Source organism: Gorilla gorilla, chromosome 10 (assembly GCF_029281585.2).
Source record: "Gorilla gorilla gorilla isolate KB3781 chromosome 10, NHGRI_mGorGor1-v2.1_pri, whole genome shotgun sequence".
Classification (NCBI taxonomy): Eukaryota; Metazoa; Chordata; class Mammalia; order Primates; family Hominidae; genus Gorilla; species Gorilla gorilla.
The window spans coordinates 135,059,967-135,073,594 of NC_073234.2; the positions used below are offsets into that span (position 1 = coordinate 135,059,967).

Below are 13,628 nucleotides of genomic sequence, written 5' to 3' on the forward strand. Positions count from 1 at the left end.
TCTCATCCTCTCTGGCTGTGACCAACCTCAAAGTTCTCTCCTGTGGTTCTGCATGGCATGGCATGCTCCTGCCCCTTGGGAACTGTATTAGACTGTTCTCACACTGCTGTGAAGAAATACCTGAGACTAGGTAATTTATAAAGAAAAGGGGTTTAATTGACTCACAGTTCCCCATGGCTGGGAAGCCCCAGGAAACACAATCACGGCAGAAGGAGAAGCAAACAAATCCTTCACAAGGAGGCAGGAGAGAGAAGTGCCAAGCAAAGGGGGAAAAGCCCCTTATAAAACCATCAGATCTCATAAGAACTCACTCACTATCAGGAGAAGAGCATAGAGGTAATCGGCTCCATGATTCAATGACCGCCCCCGCCAAATTCCTCCCACGACACGTGGGAATTATGGGACCTACACTTCAAGATGAGATTTGGGTGGGGACACAGCCAAAGCATATCAGGAACTATGAGCAATAAAACTATATTTTTAATGGCAATGGTCTTCCCATCCATTGCCCTTACCATACATGAATAAACCCAAAGTCCCAGGTACATTCTAGAACAGTATATCCTACAACATTTTAAAAAATACATTAAGGAAATGATAGATTCAGTACCTTAAGGCAGCAGTCCCCAACTGCCAGGCCACGGACCAGTACCATGGTACGTTAGGAACCAGGCCGCACAGCAGGAGGTGAGCAGGAGGTGAGCAAGTAAGGCTTCATCTGTATTTACAGCTGCTCCCCATCGCTCACATTACTGCCTGAGCTCTGCCTCCTGTCAGATCAGTGGTGGCATTAGATTCTCACAGGAGCACGAACTGTATTGTGAACTGCGTATGCGAGGGATCTAGGCTGCATGCTCCTTATGAGAATCTAATGCCTGATAATCTGTCACTGTCTCCCATCACCCCTAGATGGAACCATCTAGCTGCAGGAAAACAAGCTCAGGGCTCCCACTGTTTCTACATAATGGTGAGCTGTATAATTATTTCATTATATATTACAATGCAATAATAATAGAAAAGTACACAATAAATATAATGTGCTTGAATCATCCCAAAACCATTCCCCCAACCCTAGTCCATGGAAAAATTGTCTTTCACGAAACCTGTCCCTGGTGCCGAAAACACTGGGGACCACTGCAATATAGTACATCTATGCAGCAGTAGTTTTGCATGGTGGCTAAGAGCATAGACTCAAGAATTAAATTTCCTGTATCTAAATCCTGGCTTCACCACTTACTAGCTTTGTGCCATTGGACAAGTTACTTCTCCACTTGTGCCTTAGTTTTTTCTTATGTAAAGTGGGGATAATAACAAAATGCACCTCTTAAAGCTTTGTAAGAAGTAAATGGCTTAAAGCAAGGAAAGTGCTTAGGACAGTGGCAGGTGTACAGTAAGCACTCTATACATAGACCTCTTCTTGTTATGAAATCTGCAGTCATTACAAAACTGAGGTGGCAGGACATGGTGGCACACACCTGTAGTCCCAGCTACTCAGGAGGCTGAGGCAGGAGGATCACTTGAGCCCAGGACTTTGAGGCTGCAGTGAGCCATGACTGCACCTGTGACTAGCCCCTGCACTCCAGCCTGGGCAGCATAGCAAGACCCTGTCTCTTTTAAGAAATTTTTTTTTTTACTTAAAAATTTTTTTAATTAAAATTTTAAAATGAGGTGGAGCTGTATATACTGATATGGAAAGATATGCTAAGGAAAAAAGTACTAATTGCTTCCATTTTTAAAGAAGAGCGATGTAAGTACTTTTTCTATAGTTATAATTATAGGAAATTTTATAATAATTGTAACAAAATATACCCCCAAAAAGCATACAAGAAACTCTCAACAGGTTATTTGAAGGGAAAGGAATTAATGATGTAGGAGAAGGTGTAAGGGAGACTTTTGTTTTTGATTCTGTACCCCCTCCCATACTGCTTGAAGTTTTTAACCATGTTCATCCATACTTTAAAATACATACATTTGCTCGGAGGAGGAGCCAAGATGGCCGAATAGGAACAGCTCCCGTCTACAGCTCCCAGCGTGAGCGACGCAGAAGACGGTGATTTCTGCATTTCCATCTGAGGTACCGGGTTCATCTCACTAGGGAGTGCCAGACCGTGGGCGCAGGTCAGTGGGTGCGCGCACCGTGCGCGAGCCGAAGCAGGGCGAGGCACTGCCTCACTGGGGAAGCGCAAGCGGTCAGGGAGTTCCCTTTCCGAGTCAAAGAAAGGGGTGACGGACGCACCTGGAAAATCGGGTCACTCCCACCCGAATACTGCGCTTTTCCGACGGGCTTGAAAAACGGCGCACCACAAGATTATATCCCACACCTGGCTCGGAGGGTCCTACGCCCACGGAGTCTCGCTGATTGCTAGCACAGCAGTCTGAGATCAAACTGCAAGGCGGCAGCGAGGCTGGCGGAGGGGCGCCCACCATTGCCCAGGCTTGCTTAGGTAAACAAAGCAGCCGGGAAGCTCGAACTGGGTGGAGCCCACCACAGCTCAAGGAGGCCTGCCTGCCTGCCTCTGTAGGCTCCACCTCTGGGGGCAGGGCACAGACAAACAAAAAGACAGCAGTAACCTCTGCAGACTTAAATGTCCCTGTCTGACAGCTTTGAAGAGAGTAGTGGTTCTCCCAGCACGCAGCGGGAGATCTGAGAACTGGCAGACTGCCTCCTCAAGTGGGTCCCTGACCCCTGACCCCCGAACAGCCTAACTGGGAGGCACCCCCCAGCAGGGGCACACTGACATCTCACACGGCAGGGTATTCCAACAGACCTGCAGCTGAGGGTCCTGTCTGTTAGAAGGAAAACTAACAAACAGAAAGGACATCCACACCAAAAACCCATCTCTACATCACCATCATCAAAGACCAAAAGTAGATAAAACCACAAAGATTGGGGAAAAACAGAACAGAAAAACTGGAAACTCTAAAAAGCAGAGCGCCTCTCCTCCTCCAAAGGAACGCAGTTCCTCACCAGCAACGGAACAAAGCTGGATGGAGAATGACTTTGACGAGCTGAGAGAAGAAGTCTTCAGACAATCAAATTACTCTGAGCTACGGGAGGACATTCAAACCAAAGGCAAAGAAGTTGAAAACTTTGAAAAAAATTTAGAAGAATGTATAACTAGAATAACCAATACAGAGAAGTGCTTAAAGGAGCTGATGGAGCTGAAAACCAAGGCTCGAGAACTATGTGAAGAATGCAGAAGCCTCAGGAGCCAATGCGATCAACTGGAAGAAAGGGTATCAGCGATGGAAGATGAAATGAATGAAATGAAGCGAGAAGGGAAGTTTAGGGAAAAAAGAATAAAAAGAAATGATCAAAGCCTCCAAGAAATATGGGACTATGTGAAAAGACCAAGTCTACGTCTGATTGGGGTACCTGAAAGTGATGGGGAGAATGGAACCAAGTTGGAAAACACTCTGCAGGATATTATCCAGGAGAACTTCCCCAATCTAGCAAGGCAGGTCTGAAATTGTGGCAATAATCAATAGCTTACCAACCAAAAGAGTCCAGGACCAGATGGATTCACAGCCGAATTCTACCAGAGGTACAAGGAGGAACTGGTACCATTCCTTCTGAAACTATTCCAATCAATAGAAAAAGAGGGAATCCTCCCTAACTCTTTGTATGAGGCCAGCATCATTCTGATACCAAAGCCAGGCAGAGACACAACAAAAAAAGAGAATTTTAGACCAATATCCTTGATGAACATTGATGCAAAAATCGTCAATAAATACTGGCAAAACGAATCCAGCAGCACATCAAAAAGCTTATCCACCATGATCAAGTGGGCTTCATCCCTGGGATGCAAGGCTGGTTCAATATACGCAAATCAATAAATGTAATCCAGCATATAAACAGAGCCAAAGACAAAAACTACATGATTATCTCAATAGATGCAGAAAAGGCCTTTGACAAAATTCAACAACGCTTCATGCTAAAAACTCTCAATAAATTAGGTATTGTTGGGACGTATTTCAAAATAATAAGAGCTATCTATGACAAACCCACAGCCAATACCATACTGAATGGGCAAAAATTGGAAGCATTCCCTTTGAAAACTGGCACAAGACAGGGATGCCCTCTCTCACCACTCCTATTCAACATAGTGTTGGAAGTTCTGGCCAGGGCAATTAGGCAGGAGAAGGAAATAAAGGGTATTCAGTTAGGAAAAGAGGAAGTCAAATTGTCCCTGTTTGCAGACGACATGATTGTATATCTAGAAAACCCCATTGTCTCAGCCGAAAATCTCCTTAAGCTGATAAGCAACTTCAGCAAAGTCTCAGGATACAAAATCAATGTACAAAAATCACAAGTATTCTTATACACAAACAACAGACAAACAGAGAGCCAAATCATGAGTGAACTCTCATTCACAATTGCTTCAAAGAGAATAAAATACCTAGGAATCCAACTTACAAGGGATGTGAAGGACCTCTTCAAGGAGAACTACAAACCACTGCTCAAGGAAATAAAAGAGGATACAAACAAATGGAAGAACATTCCATGCTCATGGGCAGGAAGAATCAATATTGTGAAAAAGCCCATACTGCCCAAGGTAATTTACAGATTCAATGCCATCCCCATCAAGCTACCAATGCCTTTCTTCACAGAATTGGAAAAAACTACTTTAAAGTTCATATGGAACCAAAAAAGAGCCCGCATCGCCAAGTCAATCCTAAGCCAAAAGAACAAAGCTGGAGGCATCACACTACCTGACTTCAAACTATACTATAAGGCTACAGTAACCAAAACAGCGTGGTACTGGTACCAAAACAGAGATATAGATCAATGGAACAGAACAGAGCCCTCAGAAATAACACCGCATATCTACAACTATCTGATCTTTGACAAACCTGAGAAAAACAAGCAATGGGGAAAGGATTCCCTGTTTAATAAATGGTGCTGGGAAAACTGGCTAGCCATATGTAGAAAGCTGAAACTGGATCCCTTCCTTACACCTTATACAAAAATCAATTCAAGATGGATTAAAGACTTAAACGTTAGACCTAAAACCATAAAAACCCTAGAAGAAAACCTAGGCTGTACCATTCAGGACATAGGCATGGGCAAGGACTTCATGTCTAAAACACCAAAAGCAATGGCAACAAAAGACAAAATTGACAAATGGGATCTAATTAAACTAAAGAGCTTCTGCACAGCAAAAGAAACTACCATCAGAGTGAACAGGCAACCTACAACATGGGAGAAAATTTTCGCAACCTACTCATCTGACAAAGGGCTAATATCCAGAATCTACAATGAACTCAAACAAATTTACAAGAAAAAAACAAACAACCCCATCAATAAGTGGGTGAAGGACATGAACAGACACTTCTCAAAAGAAGACATTTATGCAGCCAAAAAACACATGAAAAAATGCTCATCATCACTGGCCATCAGAGAAATGCAAATCAAAACCACAATGAGATACCATCTCACACCAGTTAGAATGGCAATCATTAAAAAGTCAGGAAACAACAGGTGCTGGAGAGGATGTGGAGAAATAGGAACACTTTTACACTGTTGGTGGGACTGTAAACTAGTTCAACCATTGTGGAAGTCAGTGTGGCGATTCCTCAGGGATCTAGAACTGGAAGTACCATTTGACCCAGCCATCCCATTACTGGGTATATACCCAAAGGACTATAAATCATGCTGCTATAAAGACACATGCACACGTATGTTTATTGCGGCATTATTCACAATAGCAAAGACTTGGAACCAACCCAAATGTCCAACAATGATAGACTGGATTAAGAAAATGTGGCACATATACACCATGGAATACTATGCAGCCATAAAAAAGGATGAGTTCATGTCTTTTGTAGGGACATGGATGAAATTGGAAGTCATCATTCTCAGTAAACTATCGCAAGAACAAAAAACGAAACACGGCATATTCTCACTCATAGGTGGGAATTGAACAATGAAATCACATGGACACAGGAAGGGGAATATCACACTCTGGGGACTGTTGTGGGGTGGGGGGAGGGGGGAGGGATAGCATTGGGAGATTTACCTAATGCTAGATGACGAGTTGGTGGGTGCAGCGCATCAGCATGGCACATGTATACATATGTAACTAACCTGCACAATGTGCACATGTACCCTAAAACTTTAATTAAAAAAATTTTTAAAAACTATAAAAAAAATAAAATACGTACATTTAATTTTTTGAAAGGCCATAGGAATAATCTTTGTTGCTCTTTATTGCCACCTAGGGGATGCTAGGGGCATTGCCTGCCATGATCACTCATTGCTGTTACCCCTATTGACTATTTAATAATTGATTCCACCTTCTTGATTAGTACGTTACACCCAGCAAGTCATGGCTTCCAACTTTCAGATTTTTATTGAGTTTTGTAACAATAAGAAACATGGTTGAGAAATTGATGCTGTTTTGAAAAAAAAGAAAAGAAAAAACGAACATGGATTCGTAGTTAGAAAATTTTTTATTTTTTTAATTTTTATTTTTTAAAATGTAATAAAGATGGGGTCTCGTCAGCTTGCTGAGGCTGGTCTTAAACTCCCGGACTCAAGCTATCCTCCCACCTCAGCCTCCCAAGCTGCTGAGAGCCACTGCATCTAGCCTAGAAAATTTAATAGATATTAAAACAATTGAACACCTAGTTTGTTCTCCCTCTCTGAATGACCATTCCAGCTTTATACTTATAATCTAGATCAGCCCAATCCATTGGCCCACCCAAAATGATTTCATCCCTCACTCAGTGATCTGTCCATGGTGGCTAATATGTTGACATCTGTCTGGTTGCCTGCATTTGAATGCTGGTTTCATGACTTTCTAGTTGTGTGACCTCGAATAAGTCACTTCATCTCTCCGAGCCTCATTTTCTTCTGAAAAATGCAAGTGGTAATAATAGTAGATCCCTCAAAGGACTGTTGGTGGCATTACATGAGTTCATACATCAAACACAATGCCGGGTGCATAATAAGGATTGATAAACAACTTTCACTTTAACACCTACAATCTCCAAATCTCAACTTGATTGTCACTTCCTTCAGCAAGGCTCCTCTGACCTCAGGACTTGGTCACATCCTTCTCACTAGGTCACACTTCTCCTTCTTAGCGTTTGTCACAGAAGACTGTTGGATGATTGTTCGATTAATTTCTCTCTTCCCTACTAGATCGTAAACACTCAGGACAGAGCCCGGGTTTGATTTTGCCGACAATTCTCTCCCCAGTGTCTACCACAGTGCCCGGTGGATAGGAGTTTTTGCCATAAAAAAATTATTGATAAAGAAATGAATTAACGCAGTTAGAAAACTGAAGCCCTCTGAAAAAACCAATGTTAACTAGAACAAGTGCCATGAACTAGTTAGGCTCTGATGGGCTAGATGACATGAGTCATGAGACACTTACAGGGAAGGACAGGGTGCAGAGAGGTTTATTTTGTAAGACAGTTGCAGAAAATAAATTGGAAAAAAGATAAGCTGTACACCTCTACCATTTGTTCTAGGACTAACCCTATTTTCTTTGAGGTAAAATTCATACAACATAAATGTTAATTTTAAAGTAGACATTTTTAAGTGAACAATTCATAGGCATTTAGTACATTCGCAATGTTGTGCAACCACCATCTATGCCAAGTCTTAAAACATTTTCATCATTCCAAAAGAAAGCCCTCATTCCCTCTTCCGCCAAGCCCGTGGTCACCACCAATCTGCTTTCTATTGACATGGATATATCTATTCTGTATATTTCATATAAATGGAATCATACAATATACGACCTTTTGTGTCTGGCTTATTTCACTTAGCATAATGTTAATATTTTTGAGGTCATCCACATTGTAACATGTAACAGTACTTTATTCCTTTTTTGTGATAGAATATTCCACTGTATGAACATACCACAATTTGTTTATACATTCATTTTGTTATTGTTGTTACAGAGTCTTTCTCTGTCGCCCAGGCTGGGGTGCAGTGGCACAATCTCAGCTCACTGCAACCTTCGCCTCCCAGGCTGAAGCAAGTCTCATGCCTCAGCCTCCCAGTAAACTGGGATTACAGGTGTGCGCCACTACAACCAACTAATTTTTTGTATTTTTAGTACAGATGGAGTTTCACCATGTTAGCCAGGCCGGTCTCGAACTCCTGGCCCCAAGTTGATCTATCCACCTTGGCCTCCCAAAGTGCTAGGATTACAGGTATGAGCCACTGTGCCAGCCTACAAACTCATCTCTTGGTGGACATTTGGATTCTTTCCACCTTCTGTCTATTATGATAATGTTGCCGATCCCTGTTTTTTAAAAGTCTCCATGGTTCATCATATCATGAAGAATGATAATCTCACAGTACCCTGGACCAGAAACCAAGACACAAGATCCAAATTATGATCTATGACCACTAACTTTTTCTGTAATTCAGCAAGCTATTGTCCCTCCTCATCTGTAACCTATGTGGTTGAACTAGGATTTTCATGCAATTAGTTTATCTTGGGAGGTGTTTCTGAGTATTTATTTGGAAGATGCTCCTAAAAAGAGATAAAAGAAAAGGAAAGGAAGATAATCAATGAATTCCTTGATCCAGTTACTGCTGTGGACATCTACAGTGCATTTCCACTGGGGACCTCTGAGACACGGTAGGGAATATATCTTAGTTATACGAGAGCTAAAAAGAAATTATTTAGACAGTTAGTGAGGGTAAGAGAGTCCTCAGTAAGGTTTTTCTTTTAATAAAAACGCAGCCTCCAAATCATTTCTTTTTTAACAAAAAGCAGCCTGAAAAATCAAGCTGCAAGCATAGATAAGCAAGCTAGAGGCTTGCATAGGTAAATACCAGCAGCTGTGCCAATAGAAAACAGATAGCTGGAAACCAGGTATACTCAACATGGAGGTTCCCTCTTCCCTTTTCTTTGTTGCCACGTGTGCAGATAACATGGCACCAGCCAGGTTTTTTAAAATCCCATTTGCATAATAAAAGATTAGAGTGGGATGACCAGCCTCTTCACGGGCTATGAAAATGGCACATCTGGTCCAACCAATCCACTACGCCCCATGTAAATCATACACCGTCTCCTCACGCTCATCCCTAAAACCAACCACACCTTGCCCCAAACCAGGGAAACCCACTCAGGACCCCTTCTTCTGCATGAGGAAGCTCTCTTCTTTCTTTCATCTATTTAACTTTCCACTCTTAAACCCACTCCTTGCATGTCCATGTCTTCAATTTCCTTAGCATGAGACATCGAACCTCGGGTGTTATCCCAGAAAAATGACGCTGCTTCATTAGAGCTAGCACATCCAAGGGGCAAGGGAACTGGCTCCTCTGTGGTTGGCTGAGGGCTTCTCTCAGGGTGTCTTCTCTGGTCCCCTTGGGTTCCCACTTGTGTCGACCAAGCTTTCTCCAGAAGGCCCTCAGAGTTGCACCTGCTCACAGTTAGGAAGTTTGGGGCATGCGCAGAAGGGCACATGCAGATGGGGTATGATGGTCCCAACAGCATACGTTAAAGTGATTATGAAACTTTGATCTTCAAATCCCTGGGAGCTTACATTTTAAAGAGATGAGACAGAGACAGACTTCCTCTCATTGTCAGCCGATCTTTGCCTGGATACTGCTTTAGTTTGTCACTTGTCCTCTAGAAAAGGGGTAGAAAGTGTACATCCTTTTCTCCTCCATTCCTCCAAAGCTCTTAAAAGAGGATAGAGATGCCAGGTGCAGTGGCTCACACCTGTAATCCCAGCACTTTGGGAGGCCGAGGAGGGCGGATCACCTGAGGTCAGGAGTTTGAGACCAGCCTGGCCAACACGGTGAAACCCCGTCTCTACTAAAAATACAAAAAGTAGCCAGGCGTGGTGGGGTGCGCCTGTGGTCCCAGCTACTTGGGAGGCTGAGGCAGAAGAATCGCTTGAACCCGGGAGACGGAGGTTGCAGTGAGCCGACATTGCACAACTGCACTCCAGCCTGAGTGAAAAGAGTGAAACTCCATCTCAAAAAAAAAAAAAAAGAGGATAGACTTGAGGTGAACTTTATTAAGAACATTGTGTTACCTTGAACTGGGCACTTCTCCCTTCTAGGTTTCAGCTTACCCTGTGAGTGAAGCTATTTATTTTAAAAAAACTTTATTGAAAATAAAATAAAGATACAGGAAACTACGCAAAAGAAATGTATGGCTTAGTAAGTTACTACAAGGCAAACATGTTAATAATTACCAACCCAGGTCAAGAAACAGAATTTTCTCAGACAACCTAAAAGTCACAAAATGAGGCTATTTGCCAATTAAGGTTGTAGACCAAATGCTGTAGAATGAACTTCTTTTACTTCTATGTTGATGACTCTCTGTCACAATATTAGCATCTCAGTAAGAACAGAACACAAGAATGTCTAGCAAGAAAAGATGGACAAGTCTCTCAAACATTGACAGTGTTACTTACATTGGCTAGGCAAAATTCAGAAGGCCTGGTGGAAATCTGGTTAAGCCCTAAAAGTAAGCTTGTAATTCTATCCTAGCAGCCCACACACATTTGAGTCTGTCTTAGTCAGCTCAGACTGCTATAACAAATCATCAACTGGGTGGCTTAAACAACAGAGATTTACTTCTCCCAGGTCTGAAAGCTGGAAGTCTAATATCAGTGATATAATTTGGATACCTTTCCCCCTTACATTGAAATGTAATCCCATGTTGGAGGTGAGGCCTCCAACACGGTGGGAGGTGACTGCATCATGGAGGTGGACTTCTCATGAATAGTGTAGCACCATCGTCTTGCTGCTGCCCTCACAAGATCTGGTTGTTTAAAAGCGTGCGGCACCTCCTCCCACTTTTTTTCTTACTCCCACTCTTGCCATGTGATACGTCAATACATTGGCTCCCCCTTGGCTTCCTGAGGCCTCACCAGAAGCCAAGCAGATACCCAGAGCCATGCTTGCTGTACAGCCTGCAGAACCATAAGCCAAGTAAACCTCTTTTCTTTATAACTTACTCAACCTCAAATATTTCTTTATAGCAATACAAGAATGGCCTAATACAATCAGGGTGCCAGGATGGTTGATGTGTGGTGAGGGCTCTTTCCCTGAGTTGCAGATGGCCACCTTCTTGCTTTGTCATCACATGGTCTTTCCATTGAGCATGGGCATGAATAGACAGCACGCGAGCAAGCTCTCCGGCGTCTCTTCCTCCCATAAGTACCCTGATCTCATCATGGGGGCCCCACCCTCATGAGCTCATCTAACCCTAATTACCCCTTGAAGGCCCCACCTCCAAACATTATCAAATTGGGAGTGGGAGTGCCAATGTATGAATTTTAAGGGGATACAATTTAGTCTACAGCATACTCCAAATGCGAAATTTTTTCCTCCAGCTACCGACGTTTAGTGAGAACACTGCATGTTCTCACCACATGTGCATATGTGTGTGGACTCTTTCCTCTGGAGGGCAAGAACTTGGTTTTGTTCACTGTTGTAACCAAGAGTGTACAACAGTGCCTGGCTCATAATTGGCACTCAATATTGCCACTGAGTTATTTGTGATCAGAGCCCTGGCTGTTCTTAGATGGGGAGGGTTCTTCAGAACAGTACAAATGTTTGTAGACAGGCCAGCTGGGGAACCAAAGGTCTTTTTGATGAGGTGCCATGACCATGATGTGGTGGGGAGTGGCCAGGTGATCCAGAATTCAGTCTCAGTATGACCTATGATCATCTGAGTGACCTCAGGCAAAACTGTTTGATCTCTGGGCCTTAGACTCTTCCTTATATAAAACAAATGGGTTGGTCAGTTCAGAAGTGCTATACTGATTCTAATCCATCCTATGGAGGAGGCCCCAAAACATTATAAATTTAAGGATAAATGAGATTTTTATCTCACTCTGGGTGACTTTTAAGGACTTGAAAACCTATTTCTTTTTGTGCTTGGAGCTGGAGTGAATTTGAAGTCAGGGTTGCGGGGGTGGGGGAGGGATGCTCCTGGCTGTGGCTGTGTTAAAATTGCCCTGGTTTGTTTGGGGGAGAATCTAGGGTATTTGTCACTTGTCTTTGCCCTGGTGCCAGACAGACAGCAGTGAGTAGATGATGCCTTTTACACAGCAATGTGCTAACAGTTATACTTCCTGGCACACCTCCAGCCCCCAAGATGGAATGGTCTGACATCCATATCAGCAGAGAATCAGAGAAAGATGGGACGCTCTGATGCTTAGGAAAGTCACAAACCATTGTTACACAGATAAGTAACACAAAATGACCCAAGAGAGACACAGCTGGGACCCAAGTAGACACTTGTAATTGGCGAGTCTACCCTACCCATGATTTTCAATATGGGGTCAATAGCTGATAGATACCAATGTTAGTTTCTCTGTCATGAAATCTTGATACAATGTGGTAAGACTTTCCAATCAGCAGTTGGCGGCATCCTCAGGATATTGTTGATTGTATTTGACATCAAGGGCCGCCCATGCTTTCACTGTTATCTTATTCAAGCTAGAGCAGATGTCTTAAAACTTTCTTCATGCATCAAAGCATCTGCATAGCTCAGATAAAGAATCCACAGCTCATGTGTTCTTTCTTATCTCTCCGGCTGTTTGGGAGAGATTTCAAAACTCAACACCCCACTGTCTCAGGTAACCAAGTCAGGGCCACTATTAGAAAAGCAGCTCAAAGAAGATATCCTGGGTCATCCACAGTATCTTAGCTTATTTAATTCAGCAAGCACATTCAACATTTCTGATTATATTGAATACATTCAAATTATCAGTCATCAGCTCCAGGAAGACCCTCCTGGCTCCCATCCCTTTTCCTGGCCTGGCTTAAGTCCCTTCTGGGCTCCCACAGGATCCCTTACCTAGCTATACTATTGCTTTTCTGTGGGTCGGTGCCAGCCTGTACTGTATTAATTCCTTTGGGGCTGGAACCATATCTTATTTTTTTTAATTAAAAAGTAGTACATCCTCACAATAGAAAAATTTTCAAATACAGACCTACATAAATGAAAAGTGAAAGTCCCTTTTCTGTCTGCTCCTATTTGCAATCTCCCTCCTCTCCCCCGAGAAGACCACTGTTAACAATGTGTTGTATACCCTTCCAGAACTTTCCATTTGCTGGCCTAATAGTGCTAATAAAAGTGTTAACAGTTATTGAGTGTTTACTAAGAGTCAAGTGCTATGCTAAGTATTTTTATGCACATTCCCAATTAATTCACAAAACAAGCCTATGAAGTAGGTGTTATTTTTATTCCCATTTCACAAAAGAAGAGACTAAGGTGACAGTTACTAAATGGTAAAGCCAGAATCTGAACCTGGCCAGGCTGATCAGAGCTCCTGCCCTTGAACTTGTTCTCTCACTTGCTTCCAGACCTTGCAATATCATAGACACTTCCCCATAGTGACCTAAAAATTGTTTCTCCCTTTTTAAAAGTTGCTTGGTATTCTACAAAATGAATGTATTCCGTTCATTTTGCCATTCTCCTACTGAACAACTTTTAGGATTTTGTAGTTTTTCATTTCCTTATTTCACCAAGTGTAAGATTCCATTATTGTAAAAAGCATCCAATTTCAGAAATTAAAATATATGGGGGTATGGGGGGTGACAAGTGCATCTTAGAATATATTTTTGCATGTAAATATTTTGTAAATAATGCCTGTAAATAATTTTCATGTGTGTATTTCTGCACAAGTTTCCT

General features: G+C 42.5%; 1 long non-coding RNA gene across 1 annotated transcript in view; it reads right to left on the reverse strand.

Annotated features, from left to right (window-relative positions):
* Positions 1-13,628, reverse strand: part of LOC109028980 (uncharacterized) — a 283,881-nt gene that overhangs the window by 269,175 nt on the left and 1,078 nt on the right. The window lies entirely within an intron of this gene.